Raw genomic sequence first — 27488 nt, 5'->3', positions numbered from 1 at the left:
GTGAGAACATAAAACATAAACCAAATATACACATATATTTTCCCCTCAATCCCAAAACTGGGACTACCAGATTGATTTTTCATTATGTTCCTTTCAATGTTACAATGCACATATATTCATGTTGAAGCATTCATAAACCCCAATGCGTTAACCTAGTATTAGAACATAACCATAGTTCCCTTCACCGAATCTACAAAATACCATGGGTAGAAAACCATCATGCCCAAAACCATGTGCAAAACCCATGCACAAAACCATAGGTAGGTCATCCCACCTAATATAGGGTCCAATTTTCTTTTTTTTTTGAGGCCCTACCCCAGACCCCAGGTAAGGGGGCTGCCGCTCCCCTTAAACCCCCCAACAAGTTTCCTTGTGCCCCCCTATGACCCCCTTGTTACACTTGACACAATGAAAAAGGGGGGATATAACTCCCTCTTGTCACCCCTCGCGCATGCGACTAATCATGGAAATAATATAACACACACCTAACATTCTCCCACTTATTGTTTTCTTTTCCGCATAAGGCATCACAAGAGAGCTTAGTCATTGGTCCATCCCTACAATACCTATTGTTTCTCTACACCAAGAAAACTTCTCAGTGTTTACAGACTTTGTCAATGCATCTGCAACATTCTTCAAAGTGTCCACCTTTACTAGCAACACCTCTTTTTCCTTAACCATATCCCTCACAAAGTGATACTGAACATCAATGTTTTTTGTCTTTGAATGATAAGCAAGGTTCGTTGCCAAGAAAATTGCAATTTGTTTTCACAATCTATCCTTATAACTCGTTGTACTAACCCCATACTTCAACACAATCTCTGCAACGAAGCTGCTTCCTTGCTCATATGAGTGTCTACCATGCATTCTGCCTCTTTAGTTGAAGGTGCCACTACAGGTTGTCCCTTGTTCATCCAACTAACTACACCTCCAAATAGGTTAAACACATACCCACTTGTAGATATTCTCTGATCTAGATCTCCAACCCAATTTGCATCAACAAATCCATAGATGTCCAAAACCCTGTCCAATCCTAGTCTTCCTTGGTAGAACATAGCATAATTACTAGTGCCACACAAATACCTGAAAACCTGCTTCATTTTTGTCGAATGCTCCTTCCTTGGTTTTGAAATAAACCTACTCAATACTCCCACTTGATGTGAAATGTCTGGTCTAGTACAAACTATTTCATACATCAGGCTACAAACTACACTTGCGTATGGAACACGGGACATGTCCTCTTCATCTTCTTGTGTCTTGGGACACTATTCAACAGATATATTTACACTAATAGGAATAGGAACCTTCACCAATTTACTATCATGCATATTAAACCTCTACAATATTATCTCTAAATACTTACTCTAATTTAACCAAAGCTTACTCTTTGCCTAATCTTGTTTAAATTCCATGCCCAAAATATAATTTGCAGCACCAAGATCCTTCATGTCAAATTTGGAGGACAATTGGGTCTTCAAATCCTAGATAATGTCTTTGTCATTTCCAATCAACAACATATCATCCACATACAAGACCAGATGAATAACACGGTCGCTAATTAATTTAAAATACACACAATGATCCACTTTGCTTCTGGTGAAGCCAAGTCCCCGTATATATGTATCAAATTTCTGATACCATGTCCTTGGTGACCGTTTTAACCCATACAAAGAATTTTTTAAACTGCATACCAGTTCTTTCTTTCCCTTCACCACAAAGCGTTCAAGTTGCTTCATGTAGATCTATTCTTCCATATCCCTATGAAGAAATGTTATCTTCACATCCATCGGTTCTACCTCAAAATGAAAAACAACAACAATAGATAAAATTAATGTAATAGCTGCTATCTTGGCAATAGGAGAAAAAATATCACCAATATCAATTCTTGGCACCTGGGAATAACCTTTTTCTACCAACTAAGCTTTGTATTTGTCTAGCTTACCTTCTACATTCATCTTCTTATTAAACATCCGTTTGCTTCCAATGGATTTCCTTCCAGTTGACATCTCCACTAGATCCCGAGCCTCATTTTTGTCCAAAGATGCCATTTCATCAACCATGGCCTCTTTCCAGTGTTTTTCATCCTATGAATCTACCGCCTCCATTACAATTCTGGGATCATCATCAGTAATAGATAAAGCAAACTTTGAACATAAAGTAGATGTACTATACCTTTTTGGCTACCTTATTTCTCGAACTGATCTTCTCACAACTGGAGTTTGTGGCTCTTCATCTTCTGATTCCTGTTCTGATGTAGAGTCTGATTCTTCCTCATTTAGCTCAAACTCTATATTCTTAGTTTCCTTTGGTAGGAATTGATGTTTAATAACATCTTTCACCTAACTAAATACCACATCTCGGCTGTACACAACCTTCCTTGTTTTTGTGTTCCAAATCTTATAACCTTTTAAACCATCCTTATACCCAATAAAGATGCACCTTTCAGATTTACTATCCAACTTGGTTCTTTTATCCTTAGGAACATGTACATATGCATCATAGCCAAATACCCTCAGATGTGAAAGAGAGTGTTCCTTACCAATCCATACCTCATATGGAGTCTTATCCTCCAACACTCATGAAGGTGATCTATTAACTAGGTAACATGCAGTCTCCACCGCCTTTGCCCAGAATTCATGTCCTAACTTGACACCACTGAGAATGATTTTTGCCTTTTCCATCAATGCCATGTTCATTCTTTCTACAACTCTGTTTTGTGGAGGTGTCTATGGAGTAGTGATCTGTTGTGCTATACCACACTTCTTACGGAACTCTTCAAATTCCTTATTGCAAAACTCTCCACCATTATTTGTCCTCAACACCTTTATCTTCTTCTATGTTTGGTTTTCCACTAGAGCCTTAAATTATTTAAACCTGTCAAAGAATTCAAACTTCTTTCTGAGGAACTATATCCATGTATTCCTTGAGAAGTCATATATAAATGATATGAAGTACACAAACTTACCCAGTGATGGAACTAACATAGGTCCAAACACATCACTATGCACAAGCTCTAATATCCCTTTCGCTCTCTTACCACTAGAGGGGAAACTCACTTGATTCTGCTTCCCCTATACACAATGTTGACATAAATTAAAATCTAGAGAGTAATTAGACATGCATTCTACCATACTATTACCATGAAGTATTCGAAGGCCCTTCTCTCCAATATGTCAAGGCCTTTGATGCCATAGCATGGTCTTTTCTCCGGATACCACTATAATTTCTACTCCACTTTTAGGAACCACGGAACTATTGCACCCATAAATAAAAGTGCTACCTAGAAGTTTGTAGAGTTCCAATTCAAACTCCCCACATCAATACGAATGCTCCTTGAACCATCTTGTAGGTATCTTTCTCGAAAACTATTTTTACACTTGCATCATCCATCTTTCTTAAAAAATTAGATTATTGGCCAATGTAGGAATATTTAGAACACCTAGAAGTGTTATAATCCTTCCACTTTGCAAATCCAGCTTGAATTTTCCACGTTGGATAATTCTAGCCTTCCTGTCATCCCCTAAGAAGATATCACCACCATCATATTTATCATACTCGCAAAACCACTCCCTATGGGGAGTGAAGTGAAAGGATGCACCTGATTCAATCAATCATGCCTCATGGTCTACATGTTTACTTGAATAAGAAGCCAAGTACACATAGCCACCTTCATCTGAGGTGGTTTTCACCTCTACAGAAGGAGCATCATCATATTCCTTTCCTTTCTCAGGAGATTTAGATCTACAGTACTTTTTGAAGTGTCTGTCCTTTGCACATTTCTAGCACATCTTTATACGTTTTCCTGGAGATTTAGATCTCCCTTTAGATTTAAATATCCCACTCGATGACTTGTTTTTGTTTCTGTTATGGGACCGTTCTCGTATAGATAAGGCATCTACATTCTAGCCCTCCATATTTTTCCATCTCATATCCTCTGACAGCAAGGATGAGACTATTTCATCAAACTTCAAGGTAGTTGTGTTGCTATCTATTGCAACAACTTAAATATCCCACGAATCTTCTAGAGAACACAAAAAACTGATGCACTTATCTTCATCTAAAATTTTAATATCAATAGATAAAAAATGGCTTACGACAGTATTAAACGAGTTCATATGCTTTGTCACTGAGTCTCCATCCTTCATCCTCAGGTTATACAGCTATTTCCGTAGGAACAATTTGTTCACTAGAGACTTAGATTGGTACAAATTCCCTAACTTGTCCCACAAATCCTTCGCTGTAGCTTCCCTTGATACAGTCAACAATACTGAATCTGAGATACATAATCGTATTGTGCTCTTTGATTTTCGATCCAACTTCATCTATTCTTCATCTGAAATTGCCATTGGTTGAGTACTAGGATATAGAGCAATCCACTTATATTTATCCACCATTAGATCCTCCATCTTGAGCTTTCAAACTAAAAACTCTGACCATTAAACTTCTCAATCTCTATCTTTCCACTGCTCACCATCTTCTTTCACCGCAAGAATCGATCCTGTGGATCTCCCCTTGAAGCTGAAACAACTCTGATACCAAATGTAGGGTTTAACCCTGTATAGAAATTTCCTACATACGAATTCTAAAAAATGGAAAATAAATAATGACAAGAACATAAAACATAAAATAGATATGCACAAAGATTTTCCCCTGGATCCCAAAATCGGGACTACCAGATTGAGTTTTCATTATGTTCCTTTCAATGTTACAATACACATATATACATGCCGAAGCATTGACAAACCCCAATTCGTTAACCCTGGATTATAACATAATCGTATTTCCCTTGACCAGATCTACAAAATACCATGGGCAAAAAACCATCATGCCCAAAACTATGTGCAAAACACATGCACAAAACCATAGCTAGGTTTGCCCACCTAATATAGGGTCCAATTGTTTTTTTCTCGGGGCATTGCCCCGATCCCCATGCAAGGGGGCTACCACCCTCCTGAAACCCCTTGACAGGGGGCTATCGCACCCTCTCTCACCCCCCCACGCATGCAACTAATCGTGGAAATAATATAGCACACACCCAAGAGTTGTAACAAATTCTCTAGAGCCCTGGAATCATGTGGGTTGAGGTACTAGTTCCTATAGCCTTGGAAAACTTGGATAGAGACCAATCTAGTTGATGTTAGTGATTTCCGGGTCGTAAAGGTGGAATCATTATGGTTGAGAGTTGAGGTAGTTTGGCCTTTATATACCCTAGTTAGTTTTGTTTGGGTTTATTCCATGAGATCCCACATTCATGCTTGGAATATGGCATGAGGATGATTGATCGAAAGAGCTAGTTGGTTCAGCCCAAACTATGGTGTGGCAATACGTGGAAGTACCTGACTTGGTTGGCTGTTGAATATGTTAATAAGAGTTATTTTCCTTTTTTGATCTATGAGGACTTGTACTAGTTATCATTTTTACATTATGGATGATTTTTCATGGTTTCCATTCTGTTTATATGCTGGTTTAATTCAGGTTATATGATGTATTCTATATACGGCTCTTGACACGTTTTGACATATTTATTAAATGGTTGATGAATGGATGGGCTAACAAGTGTTATTGCATCTAGCTTAAGAGGGCATTGAGCCTTAATGATGATTCTCTCACGAGCTTATTGACTTAGTGAACAAATATTTATTTATAACCTATAGGTACTATGTACATAAAGTGTGTGTATAATTGAGTAATTTGGACCTCCACTTCCCGGGGTCGTAATTTTGGTATATGAACTTCATTTGACTACCAAAATACTTCGTTTCGAATATCTCTACAGGGAGGCCAAGAAGAAATTTGAGAAACAATTATTAGTTATTTTTCAATCTCTTTGTTTTCCCTGAAAATGTCATTTAGGCTCTCAAAATGACCTTGGAAGTTTAGAACCTAAAAAAATTCTAAAAATAGAGTGTTGTGTTAAATTTAAGGAAATAGAATTGAAAAGAAATAGTGTTGGGTCAAGTTAGGCTAATAATGATGTATCATGTGTCGCTGGGTGTTTGCTGCAATTTATGGACATGTGGACCCCATTTTCCATAAGTGCATCTTGGAAATCAAGTCATGCATAGTAACTCTCATCTCATGTTTACCTTGGTGGGTAGGTTAAAGTGGGTAAATATGGGGTGATGTGATTACAATTGCTTCATATAAGTGTTGTCATATATATTTGAGGCATGCATCATCCGTTGGTTGATTGCACTGGTTGATAGTTCATCTACATTGAATAAGAGTTATATATGTTATATGCATTAAAATTACATATGGCATGGTTGATATGTGCATTGAATTGGTTTATACATGTGTAAACCATTGTTATGTGTGTTTAGTAGCTTGTGTAGCTCTTCATATTTTCCTTTAACTATGTCCCTTTCATTTACGTGTTGTGATGCATTGAATCCTAATTCGAACATTGATTTTGGGTTATTATGATTTAATTTTAATGATTTTTTGGAGACAAAATTGTATGTCGACCTAATATTTATAAGATAAATATATTAAATTTTTGACTATTCAGAGCATAGTTCAAAATTTCATTTAGTAGTTCACTCATTCAGCTCTATAGTTGGAGTAGTTCTCTCTAAGAAAGAGAACTACCATGAATTTTCTAGAAAGATAAAGCATACCCTCATTTTCAATGAATTTTAGAGAGGAATATGTGAAGGATAAGTTGGGAATCCTCTTGAAAAGGCCACATCATAAAAAGATCTCTCCATATGGGAGAATAAGAATAGCAAGGCTCATGCACTGATTGCTGCATCCGTCAATGAAGAGGTGAGATGTCGCATTGCACCATTTACAAATTCCTTTAGTGCTTTAAAGAAGTCGAAAGACTTATATGACTCACACTCAGAGCTTGAAGTAGTCCAATTAGTGATCAAATTCTTCAATCTTGAATTGAATGATGATGATCCCCTTGCCCTAGCCTCTGAAATAAGAGATATTGTGCATGATATAGAAACTACAAAAGTCAAAATAGATGCCCCTCTCAAAAATTTCATCAAGGCACTATATCCCACATATTCTCATTTTCTTTAATCACTACAATCTAGTCGCAAACTTAAAGTGATTTCCTTTGACTCTATTGTGGAGAATTTTGTTGAAAGAGAGAAATCCTTTACGAAGAAGAATACAACTCCTTAATATTATAAGGAAACTATGTGTCTTTCACATAAATAGAAGAATCAGGCACAAGATTCTTCTAGAGGAAGAGGTGGCAGAAGATGACATGGAAATAAGAATAACATAGGTGGGGGGGGGACATTAATAAGGAGGAAGACCTAACATTCATTGTATATGATGTTAAATAAATGAAAATGATGCTTCCACATGCAATCTCTCTTGGGACAAAATGTGAGAAGAAAGAAATGAAGAGAAAGGAAAATCACCAGATCCGAGGAAAGGTAAAGCACCTAAATTCACTCATTAAATTGTGGCACATTGCAATATTGGAAAGATGCATGCTTGCTTGATTTAGGAGCAACCTTCCAAATGGCCTTTTGAAGAGATTTCTTTGAACAATTTAGTGACAATGTATATGGAGCAGTATACTTTGCAGATAAGTAAAAACTCAAGACATTCGTGCTTGGAACCATCAGGATCAAATTGCCTAGACTCACTAACTTTATTCTACATGATGTTCTCTACCTCCCAGAGTTGCAGAGAAACTTGTTGTCCTTGGTTCACATCTTCTAATAAGGACACTCCATTCACATGTTTTATGGAAAAGTTGAGGTGACAAAAACATAAAAAAACTCACTTGTTATGACTTGGATATAAGAAGAGAGACTCTTGAAGTTGCAAGGAACCTCTACTCATGCTCAAAAATTTTCATACAGTTCTCAATACGATGAAGGTACATTACCATCCAATCTCTTATGGCATGCTATATTTTGCCATCTGAACTATCATAGTCTTTGTTTATAGAATATAAATGGTGTTACGGGTTTTCCAACCATTCCTAGGAAACTTAAGAAATGTGACGCTTGTATCTTATGAAAACACAACAAACAATTATTTCATGATTCTCTTACCAGATCACATAGAAATATTGAACTGATTGATTCTGACTTGTCTCACCCTATGCATGTTCCTTTTGAAAATGGAAATAAATACATGATGAATCTTATTGATGAATACACCAAAATGTGTTGGGTATATCAATTGAAGAACATATCTAAAGCTTTAGAATCTTTAAAAAAATTTCATGTGTGGTTGAAAACAATACACAATCTCATACTAGATCTATTGACACTGATAACGGAAAAGAATATAATTCAAATGAACTTTAAAACTATATTCGCCCGCAAGGGATTCAACATCAAGAAATTGTTCCTTACAATACTCAACACAATGGTGTATTTGAAAGAATGAACAAGAAAATCTTAAATATGGTACGTTTAATGATGTTTTTCGAAATGTTAAGTTGATGTTGTGGATTGATGTAGTTCTATGTGCAGTTTATATTAAACGCATAGGTCCATCTCATGCTCTAAAAAAAATACTCCATATGGAATGTGGTATGGCTACATTCCTTCGTTGAGGCATCTCAAGGTTTTTGGTTCCACCTGTTACACCTTAACACCTAAGGAACAAAGAAACAAAATTGGTGAAAGGAATCAAAAGTGTATCTTCTTAGGTTACTCGAATACCTCCAAATCATATTATCTCTATGATGAAGTAAATAGTAAGTTTATATTGTCTATATATGTAATTTTTCTTGATTCTTCCAAGACTGGTACTGTTGTTAAGTGACATCTTGATCACTTGGGAAGTTCAGGCTTGCAAAATATTTTCAAGAATTTGATAATTAGATTCCACATATTGAACAGGGGATCCCTATCCTAGATCAATCTGTGGAATATCCTTCCGAACCACTCTCTGCCCCTCATGAAGCTCGAACCACTGATCAAGAAGACACTTTGAGTGATGTGATTGAGACAATTGGAAGGCTGAAACTTGAGTTAGCCATATCTTAGTTAACTGAACAGCCTAGGCCATCTCATAAAAGTCCTCCAAAATGGTTCACTAAGACACTTGAAAGTGTTCATCTTGATAAGGTTGGAAAGATAAGAATAAGAAGTTCTACTAGACGTAATGGAGGTGATGTAGATGATTATGACTCAACTGTTGATATGAGTGTTTCATATGATTTTGAATTAAAATTTTCTATTGATTTTAAACAAAATTCATTTAAACAAGATTCTTCTCACGATGAATGGAAATAAGAAATGAAAAAAGTGTATGATGCTTTGATAAAGAATGGAACCTGGAAGCTAGTGGATCCTCCATTTGGATCCAAACTAATTGGTTGCAAGTGGGTCTTCAAGAACAAGTATAAAGTAGATGGCTCACTTTACAATCATAAAGAAAGGCTAATGGAAAAAGGTTTTGCATAGAATCAAGGGGTCAATTATGAGGATACTTTACCCCCTCGCAAAAAAATGGGATACCATCTAGACTCTCTTTGCCTTGGAAGCTCAAAATAGATGGAAAGTCCATCAAATGGATGTAAAATCTGCTTTCTTGAACAATGATTTGAAAGAGTGTTTTTATGTCTCAACCATAAGGATTTAATACGAAGAGATGAGAGCAGAAAGCCTACAATCTTATCAAGTACTTTTATTTCCTTAAGTAAACATCATGAGTTTGGTATGAGAATTGACTAAGCATCCTCTGAAACTAAATTTCAAACACTATGATCTTGATGATGCAACTTTATTTTCCAAGAAAGTTGGAAAAACTATTGTATATCTTGTGGTGTATGTATATGATCTACTAATGTCAAGGAACAACGAAAATTAGATTTTCATCCATAAATAAAGAATCAAGGAAAGGTTTTTAGATGACATATTTGGGATATGTTCACTACTATCTGGGTATTGAAGTAACCCAACATAAAAATTTTATATTCCTCTCTCAAAATAAGTTCATTCGAGATTTTTTCAACAAATTTTCCATGGACGAATGTAATCCTTTGACCACTCCAATGGAACAAAATTTAAAGCTCACATCCAAAGAAGGAAATGAATTTGATGATGCAACATAGTACAAATAACTCATAGGAAGTCATAACTACCTCCGTTATACAAAATCTATGAATGCGGGAAGAAGTATCTTCCCTATGCTTGGTTGAATGACCTAGAACAACAAAAAGGAAAAGGGACTAATGTTTTACTTAAAGTAAATAGATAATGGGATGAAACCTACCTGGAATCCATCATATGTTTTTCTCCTTCCTTGGCTTTATTGATCAAATCCCAACTCTGATCGTTATAATTAGAACCTACACAATCATATAACACAAGCCAATGATCCATAGAATCTATGCAGCATCCTATAATAATTTTATTCAATAAATCAACATGGTATTGAAATATATGAAACCATAACATCATATATATGAAAGAAAAGACCTTTTTGCATTAATATAAATTGAGTGAGTTACAACCAAAAATAGGAATTGATCTTGTAAAAGAGCTCCTCCAAGTTGACTTGTCCTTTCCTTGTCACAAAGTGCACCTCTAATCACCCTAATTCATGGAAAGATATCTCTCACAACAACAACATAAGGGTAGAATCACTCTCCAAAATCCAACCCCTTGCCTATGGATGGAAATATATATATGTATATATATATATATATATATATATATATATATATATATATATATATATAGGTGAAGGAGGTAGTTTACAAATTAACGTCCTTTTACCAATCTAGGGTTGAGATCCACTCTTGATGGGAGGATGAGCTCAAGGGATAAGGGATGAAAACTCCAAGATAGGATAGGATAGGATTCGAGACTTTTATTTGAGATAAATGGTTACAATAGATCCTGGAAGCTTCTAGAAGAGGAAACTTCAGGATTATTTCTCTTTTTCCTGAATTTCTAGAATCAACGCAACCCCAACACTAAGAAACCTATTGGTGATTAGCGTAGATGCAGAGTAGGGAAACATGGTATTCAACCTTGAACAGTAAGAGACCAAGGTGCGTTGCTCCTTAAAATTATCAAAACAAGGTGTTTTCAAGCAGAAACTTAGGGATTAGAATGAGTCATGCTTAAGGATTTATGCAAGGATGATGAAAAAGGGGTCAAAGGATGTTGATTGATCTAGTTGAAGGCCTATTTACCATATGTGACAAAATGGCCTATAACAGATTCCCCCCCTAAAGCACAAAGTTAGAAATGAGAACTAATGATTGAAGTGCTTTATCTTGTGACAAGTCAGGATCAAGAAAAACTGACAAGATAATCATCTGTTACAATAAATTTACATCATGATATCTTTGCTGAGGGAGGCATACCCATACTCAACACATAAGCTAACATTACATGTATAATGATCAAAATACACGTCCACAAATGACTGATGGTGGACCCATGATTGGATGATTGTCTGTACAATCATAACCATCATACATTGTGATCTCGTATTACTCCTGAAAGCGTAGCCTGGATGGATGAAAATAGATCCGAAGTCTTCTATATCGTTCACATGACCAACCAATGTATGAGTCTAACCATGTGAATCAATGAGTTGGAGTTGAACATGGTATACACCATCTAAACATTGGCCAATGATGCAAGTCGTTAACAGATGCAAGAGAAACCATTGATGAGGATAATGGCTCTCGAGATACTCTAGTAAAATATGTATGGTGTGAATAAATGATCTGATGTTGAAATCAACACATAATATTTCGGTCGAAGGCCAATGATGTAAACTTGTCACCAATAGAAAGGAAAATTACCATTGATGTATTCAAGCACCAAGGTACCAAGGGGTGTTTCTAAGTCAACTTCATGGATAATGAGTTGATGATGACAGGAAGTGACCCGTCATAGGAGGGCTTTGATGTATCCCCCATCAACGACATGAAACAGGTATGATGATTTGAGACAGAATGATCAGAATGATGATGATACCCAACTAGATGAGAAAAGGTAGACATGCAATGAAGGCTTAAGAGTGTTGTAGCATATATTAATTGAATGAATTCTCATGAACACAGTGGCAACACTAAATGGATTTGGTAGCATTCAACCAAAATCAAAATCGGAGGCCTTGAAACGATATGATAAAACAAAAAACAAACAAATTTCCCAACCCAATGACCATGGAGATGAAGTGGAAGAGTGTCTTGTTTAAGAGTGAATCACTGCTATTAACAAATCGAGTACCCTGTTTTTCCAATTTACCCAACCATACTGGCAAGTACCTCTTTATTTTTAACAAGCTTGAGGAGGAAAGCATATGCTTGATCTATAAGTTCATCCTTTAGATGAATCCCTCTGAGAATATTTAATGAACCCAGAGAATGAGCAGTTGAGTCCCATCATGAATGATGAGTCCATCCCTTTATGTTTTAACGAGTCCAACGAAGGTATAACTTGACATTTTTTTTCATATTTAGAGAGTTTGAAAAAGGGGCAGAAAAGAAAACTCCAAATGTTCTTTTCATACATAGTCCCTTTGGCCCGAAAAGGCAAAAATTAATACCCAAGAGAACCTCTTAGCCATGTTCAACTAATGTATTCCTTTTTCTTAGTTATTCTATCTCAGTCTAGAAAAGGGTTAAACTTATACTAAGTAGACGTCTTTTCATTTACTTTAACGAGTTCGAAAAGACAAGTTCTCAACAATATTTTCATATTTTGGGGGTCTGAAAAGTATTGAAAGAGGACTCCAGGGGGGTAACGAGTGGTATAAAAGGATAACAACTAGTTCTTGTCATTATGGAACTTCTCAAAACACGCAAAGGTCAAGATGCTGGCTAATAAGACCACTCATTGCAGCAATTCCCCAGACAAGGGTAAAACAACCAAGTGAAAGTGTATGATCGGACAAGTAGATGGTGACGATGGAAAGAGAAAACCAAGGCTCATATAGAAGAAATAGGTTGTTAAAAAATGGAAATCCTGAGGGATAAGATGAGAACAATTTCATTTTTACACATGCTTGAAACATGTAGAAACTATGCTTGAGAATACTTAAAGATGGTTTCATTTTTTCTCAAGATTGAAACATGAGAAATAATATGCTTGAAAGTGGTTTCATTTTTACAAAAGCTTGTTCAAATAGAGAAAAATTATGCTTGAAATAAGTTTGCATGGCCCTATCATAATGAATCAATTCGAGGTACATGCCCCCCAAATTTCATTTCATGCACTTAACTAGACTATTGGTTACTAGGTGGATGGAATGAAGGTTCATTTACGAGATCAAGTGAAAGAATCGACTAGTAATTTATGAGATGTAATAAAATACTTGAATTATAAGGGGATTTGTTTCATTTTTTAATGAGCTAAACATAAGAAAAGTAACTCTACTCAGGGAACATTTTTTTTTTAAGGAGCTTGACATAATAAAAGGAACTCTGCTCAGACACCTTGTTTCATTTTTTTAGGAGATTGACACACGACAAGGAACTCTGCTCCAAGGACTTTGTTTAATTTTGAAGGAGCTTGACACAAGACAAGAAAATATACTCCGACATCAGATCATGGCCTCCAAGAGACCATGGCTTCTAAGAGGTGCTCATCATATGAAAGAACAATTCTTTGGAAGGGATTGATATCAAGGGATTCAATGGAAAGATCAGGCTCCATTGCCCCCAGTAAATGATTCACCATATGACTCACTAGATTTAGGATGAAAGTTGAGCAGATAGTGAAAGGTTCATCTTCAACAGTAGGTATGTGAATGGGATAAGTTGCCACATAGTTACCCTATGGTGAGGAAGATACCACTTGCACATTCAGAAAGGTTAGGGAGGTAGGATGATTGGAATTCAAATGAGGACCAACAAATTAAAACTGATCGACAGTCATAATCCTTCCATCATGCAGAAAGCACATCACTCGAAAGAGTGCGGATACAACAAAATTCATAGCATAAACATTGTCTCGCCCTAGGAGAAAATTTAAGTCCAAAGAGTCCATGACAACCATAAAATCAATACATACATTGTTTCCTCCCAAGGTAACAGGAAACTGAGGAAGAATCCATAATGGTTGACTGATTCCTTTATTAAAAGATAAAAAATTCAGGGCAATGGACACAAGCGGTGGGGAACCCAAAGCTTGCCAAGAAGTGGAGGATAGAATACTAACAAAATCTCCCTCATCTATAACAATATGTTGGATATTCTTATCATAAGCCTTTACCATGATATTAAAATGCACGTAAGAAGGGAGACAAGTCTATTTCAATTGACTCCAATCAAAGCCAATGGCCTGTTTTCTTGGAGAGGGTTTCGCTGGAATGGGAGAAATGCCCCCTTTTCCGGTAGAATCAGAAGAAACAATAAGAACCTGAGTAATATGATCCTTACTCTCTATGGGAAAAGTATGATCGATTCAAGGCAGAATTGAGTCAACCTTTTTCTAGACCAATGGTTGGTCAAGAAAAGACTCATGAGATTGACGTTTAGATAGAGTGGGATTTATTGGATACAAATTCTGATTAATAACTTCATCAACTAGTGTAGGATTAGAGGAAGCTTTCGGTCACCAACCAAAAGATGAGGCTGAGAAGCTATAAGGTTTTCCAACACTTTTGAGGCTTCATCCATACAAGGATAAAGGTGAATATGATAATGTTGAAATGTGGCAACAAGAATATTCCAATTTAATTTGTCCTTGAATTAAATTGTGAATTAAATTCGAATTTAGTCTTAACAGCTACTTGAAAATAATTAATTAAGTTATTTTGACTTAATTAGTTGGAGAAATTCATGTTAGAAGTCTTTCTGAAGTCATGCAAGAGTTATCCCTTAAATTAAGGAGATAATATTGAGTTATATTTGAGTTGTAATTAGTTAACTCAGTTTACTGAGTTAAGTCTAGTTAAATTAGTTCCAAACTGTTTGAGGAACTAATAGAGAGTTAACAGTCAATTGATGCATGCATGCACTCAACTAGTGTACTCCAGTTAATTGAAGATTCTCTCATCAGAAACTCATGCATGTCTATTATGAGAAAGACCCAGTTGAGATTAAAGTCAAGGATAGTGTAATATTAGTTGTGTGTGTTTTCTTATAAAGAAAACTCATGAATACAGAAGGAATCATTCCTTGAGGATTGCGCAGTTCTAACAGTGTGTGAGATCAGGAGATCATCCACTTGGTAAATTGAGTTTTTCCACTTGGTTGAAGGAGATCATCCCATAGGAACATCACAAGGAAATAAGAGCTTGGAGGGCAGAGAGGAAGGCTTGAGAGAAGCCAAGATTGCCTGTGAACATATGTGAGGATTGTATTGAGAGCTGGCTAGCTGTGAGAGCTAAGGCTTTGTATAATCTCTATGTATTTCCACCTTGTATGATAATACAAATAGTGGGGTTTTTAGCTGAGGCTTTCCCCAAAGTATTGTCATGTGTATTGTGTGATTGATTCTTCTTCTTCTGGTTATATTGTTTAGCTTGATCTTTAAGCTTCTCCAAATTGATAATAGAAGTAGGTTATAGTATTCTTCTTTGATTTATATTGCATTATCGGGTTAACCTACAACAAAGTTTCTACATGGTATCAGAGCTAGATTTGTAGGGAATTTTCTACATGGTATTAGAGCAAAGTTTATCGGAGCAGTGAATAGTATACTAAGAAGAAAATTCGAAGTTTGACGTTCGAGGTTGCAGGTGAAAATCAAATTCATATCATACTTCAAGATTGGCCAATGGCGTTCTATCACTCGAGACTCGAGTATGCCTTGGAAGGTAGCTTGAATTACATAGCATGGAAAGATAGAATGGAGGTTGTATTATAAGACAATGGCTTGAAGGAATTCATTGATCAAGAAATCCAAAAGCCAACTTCAACTAATGCACAAGAGTTGGCTGAGTGGAAGAAGTGTGTGGTCAAGGTGAGACAGATCATCCTTGAGGGAGTTCGAGACCATATTGTCTCAATTCTCCATGGGAAGGATACTCAATTTTCCATGTGGAAGACATTGAAGGACCTCTACTAGAATAGTAGCAACCAGAGGAAATTGGCGCTCAAGGATAAGCTTCAAAGAATAAACATGGAGAAGGGCGATACTATTTCCACATATCTGAACAAGCTCACCACCTGCAGAGATGAGCTTAGCAGTGTGGGAATAACTACTGCCGATGATGATATGGTGAGCCTCACTCTCCTTGGCCTTCCAAAGAGTTGGAATAGCTACTAGGAATCTATGAATGGAAGGGATAAACTTCCGGATTGGGAATGACTATGGTCGGATCTCATGCAGGAGGAGATCAGGAGTAGCACACGACATGGTTCTTCATCCAAGGATGATCATGAAGAAAATATGGCCTTAGCAAGTAAGGCAAGGAAAGGGAAGGGGAAGGCTTCCCATTCTAAATTGAATTCTTCTCATGGAGGGGAGAAGGGTGGGCAAGGAAAGCGAAGGGGAAGGCTTCATTTCAAAATCAAATTATTCTCATGGAGGGAAGAAGGGTGACAAGTCTAAACTGAGATGCTTTAATTGTCACGAGATGGGACATTATGCGACTAATTTCCCATCGAAGAAGTCCAAGAAGGGATCCTCAGAAGGATTGGAAGGTGAGGCATTAGCCTCTCAGTTTGAAATGGAATTTACCCTCATCGCATGCATGATGTCATCGATGATGGGTTGTGTCTGGTATCTTGACAGTGGAGCCTCACTCCACATGACTGCTGATAAAATTTTATTTAGTGCCTTGGAGGAGAAAGACCTCAATATGCGCATAGAGATGGTTGACGACCGAAAGTATAGTGTTTCAGGTGTGGGGCACGGTTTCTTTTCAAAGGGAGCATGGAGCTCCTATCACCTTGACAGATGTGAAGTATGTGCTTGGACTAAAGAAGAACTTGGTATCAGTTGCGATGTTAGAGGATAAAGGCTACGATGTTGTCTTCAGTAAAGGAAAGGCGTTCCTAAGACACATAGCCACAAGTTGGACCAAGAGGATAGGGATTCAGATGAAGAATCTCTATAAACTAGAGGTATATGATTGTGCAGCATTGAGTATGAAAGCAGAATTGGTGCAAAGCCAAGACATTGGCAAGTTGTGGCACATGCGGTTGGGCCATTTGCATCATGAGGCTTTGAAGATAATGCGGAAAATATCTACATGACATCCCAAAGGTAAACCTGAGCAAGTTGACACATGCAAAGGTTGTACCTTGGGAAAGTACACCAAGTCTTCCTTTCATGATCGAGACAGTCGAGCAAAGGCTATCTTAGAGCGAGTTCAAACTGATGTGTGTGGACCATTCTCGACGGCATCCACAGCGAAGCAAAGGTATTATGTGATTTTCATTGATGATTATTCTTGTAAATACTGGATTTATTTCATGCAGAAGAAGGATCAACCCTTCATAAAGTTTTGTGAGTTCAAAGTTTTGGTCGAGAAAGATTTAGGGAAGAAGATCAAGGCCTTGAGAAGTGAAAATGGTGGAGAATATGTCTCTCAAGAGTTTAAGGACTTCTGTGTAGTGGAAGGAATTAAATGAGAGTTAACGACACCTCATAACCCATAACAGAATGGGGTGGCTGAGAGGAAGAATAGAACTATTGTAGGGGCAACACGGGCAATGCTGCATGACCAAGGCCTACCACTTCACTTGTGGGCTAAGGCATGCAACACAACGGTCTATTTGCAGAATAGAAGCCCACATTGCATACTTGGAATGAAGACACTAGAGGAAGCTTTCTCCAATAAGAGACCATATGTGGGTCACTTCAGGATCTTTGGCTCATTGGTATATTTCCATGTGACAAAGGATGCACAGAAGAAGATTGAGCTGATAGTAGAGTTGGGGATACCTTTGGGGTACACTAATACAGCTCACAACTATTAGGTGTACTTGCCTACCAGTTGGAGGATAGTGGTTCGAAGAGATCTAAAGTTATATGAGCAGAAGGCCATGCAAGTTTCCCTTGAGAGGGAGCTCCAACTATAGGCTGTGGAGGAACTGTTGGTTCATAAGGAGGAGGAGCCTCAGAATGATGTGAAGCAGCCGCATGCAGAGATTCCAGGAGTGGAGACATCCACTCAAGAAGAGTCTTCCAGAGATGGATGGAAGCGCACAAGAGAAGCTGACAGATTGATGAAGGATGCGAGAGAGAATGTGGGAGCACCATCTTCTCAGCGTAGACAGAGGAGGTCACTTGAGAGGTACACTAGATACATGGCCCTTATTAGGGAATTTGTTGAGACTGAGCCATCTTCCTTTGAGGAAGCAATGCAGCAACCGATTTGGGTTGATGCTATGGTGGAGTATGACTCCATAGTTCGTAACAATGTTTGGGATGTGGTTTCGAGACCAGAGAACAAGTTGGTTGTGAGTTCCCGTTATATTTACAAGGTAAAGCAAGCTGATGATGATGGGATGATCATGTTTCTGCAGTATATTTCGACAAAGAAGCAAGATGTTAACATTTTGACAAAGGCATTGTCAAAGTGTAAATTTGAGTTCCATAGAGACAGGATCGGGGTGGTAGATAATCCCTTTCTTGTTGAGAGGGAGTGTTGAAATGTGGCAACAAGGATATTCGAATTTAATTTGTCCTTGAATTAAATTGTGAATTAAAATCCAATTGTCTTAATAACTACTTGAAAATAATTAATTAAGTTATTTTGACTTAATTAGTTGGAGAAATTCAAGTTAGAAGTCTTTCTGAAGTCATGCAAGAGTTATCCCTTAAATTAAGGAGATAAGCCTTAAATTAGGGAGATAAGTCTAATTAGTTAACTTAGTTTATTGAGTTAAGTCTAGTTAAATTAGTTCCAAACTGTTTGAGGAACTAATAGAGAGTTAACAATTAGTTGATGCATGCATGCACTCAAATATTGTACTATAGTTAACTGAACATTCTCTCATCAGAAACTCATGCATGTCTATTATGAGAAAGACCCAGTTGAGATTAAAGTCAAGGACAGTGTACTATCAATTGCATGTGTTTTCTTATAAAAAAAACTCATGCATGCAGAAGGAATCATTCCTTAAGGATTGAACAATTCTGATAGTGTGTGAGATTGGGAGATCATCCACTTGGTAAATCGAGTTTTTCCACTTGGTTGAAGGAGATTATCCCAAAGGAACGACGCAAGGAAATAGGAGCTTGGAGGGTAGAGAGGAAGGCTTGAGAGAAGCCAAGATTTCCTGTCAGCATTTGTGAGGATTGTACCAAGAGCTGGCTAGCTATGGGAGCTAAGGATTTGTATAATCTCTATGTATTTTCACCTTGTATGATAATATAGATAGTGGGATTTTTAGCTGAGGCTTTCCCCAAATTATTTTCATGTGTATTGTGTAATTGATTCTTCTTCTTCTGGTTATATTGTTCATATCGATCTTTAAAATTCCACAAATTGATAGTAGAATTAGGTTATAGTACTCTACTTTGATTTATAATGCATTATCGGGTTAACCTACAATGGATTTTCTACATGGTATCAGAGCTGGATTTGTAGAGAATTTTATACATATAATTCCCTTCACATAACCTACATGTAAAATTGACTTTACCATTTTTCCAATGGATCTTACTATCACTAGTCGATGGTTTTTCACCAACATGATCTCTAGAAGCCAACAACAAAGGTTGATGTGAGCTTGTGGACCAGACTTCGAACACCTTAGGAATAAAAGAACAATCTCAAAGAATATGGTCACCCTTACATAACATGCAAGGGAATTTAACTTTACAGGGCTTATTGGAAGGTTCCTCCACACTAGTTGGATCTGTAGTAATGGTTTCTTGATTTCCCCCCTAATTATTTTGCTTCTCTTCTTCTTCTTAGCATCCTGGTTACTAGAATTAATACTTTCATGAGGCGAGGAGGAAGAAAGAGATGAAGAAAAAACAAGAGAAGAAGGCAAAGGGTCGACTTTAGGATTAAATTGAGGTTGATATTGTTTAGGTGGAGGGGAACTTGGTTGAGGAGCAGTTTGGAGATTCAAAACCATAGTGGTCGGAAACAACCAAAATGGAAAACCAATGGTAAATCTAGGAGGGGACAACGTTGCCATATAAGGAGCACCAATATTTCCAAAAGAAGGGAAAGGACTAGGATTCCCGTCAGAGGGGTTACCTTGACTGGTAGATTTAGGAACTGTTGCCATTAGTCTAAACTTAAGATCTACTAAGGAGCTGTTCCATAGGGAGGATATTATTTCGTGGTCAAATAATTGATTTTAGAAATGCGCAACACAAATAAATCAAAGGGGTAAACTAGGTAAAATATTTACCAAGAAATCGTGAATTGCAATATACACCTTGGAGAACCAAGGAATTAACGTATGTGCAGGCAATCTCCCCAAATGTTGTGTTCGATGTATCACAGTATACAGGGCGACCGGCTCGGTTACCCATGGTGAGGATAGAAACCTATGGTGGAGTTCCAAAATATACTTGACAGTATGTGGAAGTGCAATCTGTGGTAGTGATTTCTAATGCGTAATTGTTCAATGAGAGAATTCCCATATACTTTTCATGTGTGGAGTGCCATCTAACATTCATAGAGGTACGTGGAGGACGATCTGATACACTTACGTACATGGAATGAGATATCACCCCCGGAATGTAGCGTTGATAAAAAAGGATAGATCCTACATTTAAAAATGTTGGAACATGTCTCTACCCTAGACATCTATGTGTGTCGTTAAGTTTTAAATACCCCTTTGTTTAATTGAGATTAATTTTAGAGTTGATCTTGAATTAGATTTTAGTTTCAAGGCTTAAAACTCGATGTCACCTAAACATGCCTATGATGCGACTAATATGACAAAAATAACTCTTTTCATTTTCCTTTTAACAATGAAAGGCCTAACTAAGTAGGGGAAAATGAAATCAATCAACAATGCAATAAACAAGTGATGTAACAATCGATCTCTATAACTTCACCTTCCCAATCAAAATCAAAGCCCTATATGAAATGCATGATGCATAATATTTTTCTTTTGGATTCCACTTAATTTTTAGATGAAAACTAAGATATTTTCCTAATCATTGATAAAGAAACTATTCAGAACAATGACTAAAACACCAATTATTTCAAGCACTCCATGACCAAACAATTCAATTTGCTAATGACCTAATGACAAGAAAAAATAAAAATATAAACAAATTCTTATCAAAGGCACTCAAAACTAAAAGAAAACAAGGTTAAGGCTTATGAGAGACCAACACAAACTAAGGGAAACAAGGAGGACCAACTAGAACAAAGTTAATCAGAGAGAAAATCACAAAAAGGATTTTTTTGCATCAAACCAAGATCATAGAAGGTGCTAAAAGGGATAGGGTTCACTACAACACAGGTGTAGAGAAGGCTAGGGTGCATTGCAATACACTGTCTCTAGACCACAGGGTGCATTGATCAAGGAAATCCAAGTTCTTACACAAAAAAAGCAAGTAAATCTTAATGAAAGGTATTCCTAGGTCTATTCAGGACTGAGTGAGGCAGCGAAAGTCTGACAAGAGGCAAAACAAGCATTATGGACAAAGAAACCTCCAATGGAATACACCATTCCCTAGTATGGTTGCCAATTTTTTATACATAATATATGACTGCGAGACAAAAGTATCTTCCGTGGGCCCAGTGCACTAACTTAGAATGATAGAAAGACAAAGGGACTAATGTTTTCCTTAAAGTAAATAGATATTGGGATGAAGCCTACCTGGAATTTGTCATATGTTTCTCTCCTTCCTTGGCTTGAATGCTCCAATCCTAGCTCTGATCTCTATAATTAGAACCTACACAATCACGTAACACAAGCCAATGATACAAAAAATCTATGCAGCATCATCTAATCACTTTATTCAATATATCAACATGGTATTGAAATATATGAAACCATAACATCATATATAGGAAAGCAAAGAACTCTTTCCATTAATATAAATGGAGTGAGTTAAAACCAAAAATAGGTGTTGATCTTGTACAGGAGCTCCTCCAAGGTTACTTCTCCTTTCCTTGTCACAAAGTGCACCTCTAATCACCTTAATGCATGGGAAGATATATCTCACAACAAAAACATAAGGGTATAATAACTCTCCAAAATCCAACCCCTTGCCTATGGATGGCAGTATATATATAGGTGAAGGAAGTAGTTCATGAATTCTTATCCTTTTACCAATTTGGGCTTGATATCCACTCTTGATGGGAGGATGAGATCAAGGGATACGGGATGAAAACTCCAAGGTAGGATAGGATAAGATTCGACACTTTTATCTGAGGTAAATAGTTACAACAGATCCTGGAAGCTTCTGGAAGAGGAAGCTTCAGGATTCTTTCTCTTTTTCTCAAATTTCTAGAATCAACACACCCCCAACACTGAGCAAGCTACTCGTCATCAGCGCAGATGCAGAGTAGGGAAACCTGGTAGTCAACACTGGCTAGTAAGAGACCATGGTGCATTGATCCTTAAAATGACAGAAAAAAGGTGTTCTTAGGTAGAAACTTAGGGATTAGAATGAACCATGCTTAGGGATTTGTGCAAGGATCATGAAAAAGGGGAAAAAGGATGTTGATTGATCCAATTGAAGGCCTATTGACCATATGTGACAAAATGGCCTATAAAAACATCACTACTACCAAACAAAACATTTCAATTGTTGTTGGAATACTTTCTAGGTTTATACAAAAACCTTGTGAGGGTCATTGGTCTACTGCAAAAAGAGTTCTAAGTTACTTGAAGGGAACTCAAGACTTTGGACACAAGCATACACAGGTGGATGACTTAAACCTTATTGGATACTCTGATTCAAATTTTAATGAAGATAAATAAAATGGGGTATATAATTCAGTTGATGTTATGATTCTTGGATCAAGAGTGATCTCGTGGAGGTCACACAAACAATCAATTCTGATTGATTCCACAATAGAGGAATAATATGTGAAATGACATAAGCAATGAAGGAAATTGTGTGCCTATGGAAAATTCTTGAATATTTGCAAGAGAAATAAGTGCATTCTACTCCTTTTCTAATTTACAATACTTCTGCAATAAAATTGGCCAATAATCCAAAGTTCAATGATCAAACCAAGCATATCAATATAAAGTATCATTTGATTCGACATCATGTTGAGGTCAAGAGTATTCAAAAACACCATTGTTCCATAAATAAGAAGATTGCAGACATCTTCACCAAAGCACATGGAAGGGAAGAGTTTGAAAGATTCAGAATGATGCTTGGACTCACCAACATCCCTTTCGATTAATGGGGGGAATGTTGACACCTAATATTTAGGGATTAGGAAAATATTTAAATGTTGTAAATATCAAAATAAAGAAGACAAAGAGAAATTGGAATATGAGTTCCAAGGGTCTCCCTCTCCTTGTATATATTAATTCTTTTTCTTAATTGAAAAGTAACAATTTGTGGAGTTACCAATACCTAGTCCAAAATCATTAATGTGCAAAGTCAACGAACTAAAAGTATGCAATAAAATATTTTGTCAAGAATTTGTCAATTTCACTACTCAACACATAAATGAACTAGAATAAATGTTCGATTCATTAGATCTAAGGGTGATTGATATTTTAAAGCTTGATGCTAAAAGAAAAAATTAATAGAATAATCAAAGAAAGAGTTGCTGGAAAATGAAAATGTATTTTTAACATTGGAAGGTGAAGTGAAAAAAGAAAAAATGGCATGTGATGCAATTTGTGAGAGAAGTGGTTTTCTTAAAAAATTTGACAGTGCTTATGACACTAGTTAATTGGTTGATATGATTAGTGATGACATGCATGTGTCTCTCTCATGCTAAGAAACCTGGAATAATCATTTGGTAATATTTATAAAGGCGAATCTCACATTGAAGATGATAAAATTGGTTTTTTTAAATACATGGAAAAGGAATTGGGTTGAAACTAATGAAAAAATAGGCTTTGATGTCAATTTTTTAGTAGAAACAAGCAAGATATATTCTAGAGTCCCATCGAGATATGTGTATCACCAAAAAATGAATGTCTTAATGATGAAGTTAACACAAACAATGGGGACATTAATTTTATTAAAGTAGAAACACTGACTGAAGGTGAATTACTATAGTAGTTCAAGAAAACATATGCAAAATTATGAGCAATATTATAGTCATTGTAATAAGATATGGTATGTACAAGTTGTGTGTTGGAATTTTGACCCTTTCAATATTTGTGGCTCTACCCATCATTCTCAACACACATATTGTAAAGGAAATTATCAAAATCTCACATCATATAGGTAAATTATTGATGGATAAGTGTGCATGAATAGAAGAATGTTACTTTTATGTTGAAATGTTTCTATAGGGTAATATCCTCTAGTGTAAAAAAAAATATTCCACATGGAAAAGAAATCCATGAACTAGTCAATCTTCAAAATTCAGTAAAGACTTCTCATGCTTAGGTTAGAGTTGTTGTGTCTAGTGGTTTAAAAAAAACTTTTGTAATGGTTAAGGGTAAACTAATGAAAATCCTTTGATAATGTAAAGTTAAACCCTTGAAGATGTAAGGTTAAGGAAAACCATGGATATGGTGAATTTGTTGAGAGTAATCTATAGAATATACATGATATGGTTACTTCAGGTAAGTGAAAGACACCCTCGATATGAAGAAGCATCATATCAAACCATGATTAAAGATAAGAAGGATCAACTTATAACAAATAAGAAGGACAATACAATAGTGCCATATCTCATTCAACATGACTTCGATGAGAGAATTCTTTCCAAAATTGTACCAGTAGTTAGGTCCAAAGAAGCTTGGGATATGTTGAAAATGGCATTAGCGAAATGAGGATAAAGACAAATTAGCATCAAGTTAAGTCATAAGAATTGTAGTTATTCATGGCGTGACAATTGTAATTAAATAAGTAGAATATTTTCACATTACAAAAATAATTATAGAAGTTTTGAAGATCTTATTGAAGCACAAGAAGATAAATAATATATGTAGACTATATTTGTGCTACACACTATAAAGAAGTTTGTTGAAGAAATTTACTTTCTAAGAGATGTAGAGCATAAGCATGGGGAAGAAAGTGAATCCCTCTACGTAGATACACATGTGGATGATAAAAGTGAATTTCATATCAAGTATTGTAGGCCTAGATGAGACATAGACTAGTAGGTCATCATATTTTCAAATTTCATAGACAAAATCTACGTTTTGTATATGCTAAATTATTCAATGGTCCTATTGGAATGTTGGAATAATGTAATTACTCCCAATGATATATTTATTTGAGTCATTTGATATTGACATGGTCAAATAGTAGTTAGAACTAGATGTAACATCTAAACAATTCTTGGTGGTTAGATATAGATCATTATAGGCATATAGTTATTTCTAGAGAGATCTTCTTTAATATATTTAATATCATTTCATGAAGCAACGGAAAACAATAGAAGTTTCTTTGCCCTAACTTTGATATGTTTCAAAGGAAAATATACATCTCATAAAAATGAAGGCTACTAGACCCATCTCTTTTGCATAAAATTTCTTAATGGTGCTTCAATTATCATTATAAGGCGAGAGACCACATAGGCAAAGAATGTGTCATGGTTGCATGCCTTGATTATGGTGCTTGAGGCCTAGAAAGTTAAATTTACTTTTTAAGGATCTTGCTTTCTTTATTAACCATGGTTTAGGCACCTATATCCATAACTATTTCCAAAACCAATTAATGGTATCCATATTCCACTCAAAGGCCAAATATTGCATAGAAATATCCTATGTAGCATTTCAATGCATCTTTCATGATGCTTAATATTCAAAAGCTTTGTCAAATTTCTAAGGCCTTTGTTTCCCTTTTATAATATACACGACCATCCCTATCCTCACTAGAGTGATGGAGCATTAGAAATTTCACCAATTTCCCCTTTATTTATAATACTAGTTATAATCTAACCTATTGAATAATGATGTATGCACACCAAGTGGTAGGAAATATAATATAAAACTCATGAAAATATTCATAATCACATATCCATAATATTTCCAAAGAATAACAGTAATTAGACACATAAAATACACAACATAAATGGTATGAAGGAAAATATAAATAAGAATGTTTATCTTTTATGAAGAATTACACAATTGGTTGCAGATACTAGATGTCCCTCTCAACGCTATTGCACTAGATATTTCTATAATATACCACCCATGAGATGGGTATATGAATCCATAGGGAATAACAAGCTCATAAAGCAAGCTACAATCCCCTTTGTCAACCTAATTATGCATTGATTTAAAAAAAAAATCCACTCACGTAACCATCAAAAATCACTAGCCATCTAAATTCCCCTTTAGTTTAAACAACATATTGAAGTTGGTCCCCTTATTTTCAATGCATTCCCTTACGCTATTAATCTTCTTTCCTAGTGTCCAATGTAGATTATCTAGGAAATATCATTGTTGGGATATAGATGGATTCCCTGTGGGAAAACTACAAGGTTAGCTCTATTTCCTTGTAGCTTGAACCATGGTACAATGATGGATATAGTCATGAAAGAATGATGGGGAGAATAATTCCTATATTACCTAAACGCAACAAATAAATATGCATATTTACAACTTATCACTATACATTCAAGGAAGTCAACCCAACCGCTTTTGCATGCATTTCAAAGTTGATATGCCTTTTGTAGAAGATAATGTAAATAATTTGGGATATATCAAAAATATTATAATCTTGGTTTGGCTCTTTTGAGCCCCCATTTGTTTCTTTGTTGTGGAGTCATAGCCCCCCCTCATTTTACTCACCCTTATCTTGAACTCAGCAATGTATTAAATTAATAATTTTTTTGTACATCATATATATATATATATATATATATATATATATATATATATATATATATATATATATATATATATATATATATATATATATATATATATATATATATACACACACACACACACACACATTGCTTATTCCTTCCACATTGAATATTCTAGCTTCCCTAGACTTTGAATTATTCCATGTCTTTATTCTTGAGCATCATTTCCTTATTATTATCGAATATACTCTTTGGTTGCAACTGGTATTGCATTATTTTATCCTTGGAATATCACAATCCATGGTGTTCTTGTTCTAGTTATTCATTCTTCAGTGATTTCTGTAACAACCATTAAGTAAATATATGTATTATCCATAATTTCATGTAGCGATTATCTTATTAATGTGATTTATCAATTCCACCATATAAGTTTTTAGTTAGATATAAATATGCAATATTAATTCAAATACTATCTTCATGCCTATCTATATACTTCACAAAGATACCATGGGAGAAAATTTTTCTTCTTTCTCTTTTAGGCATGCTTTTTTTGTTTTCAGTCATCATATTGGGTGCATTTTCTATGTAAATTACATTGATGTAAGTTGAATCTTCCTTACCACAATCACCCTTCCATAATTATGCATCCCCTTGACTACTATATAGTCCCTTAGGTGAGCCATTTTACCAAGATTTTCATATATACTACTAGGCATCCACTAACAAACTCTAATTCATTAACTTGTAGC

The sequence above is a fragment of the Pinus tabuliformis genome, chromosome J, assembly GCF_031772625.1.
Source record: "Pinus tabuliformis cultivar Carrire ecotype Pingquan chromosome J, CPIR1, whole genome shotgun sequence".
Lineage (NCBI taxonomy): Eukaryota > Viridiplantae > Streptophyta > Pinopsida > Pinales > Pinaceae > Pinus > Pinus tabuliformis.
The sequence above is the reverse complement of the archived record's forward strand: the minus strand, read 5'-3'. Positions refer to the sequence as shown.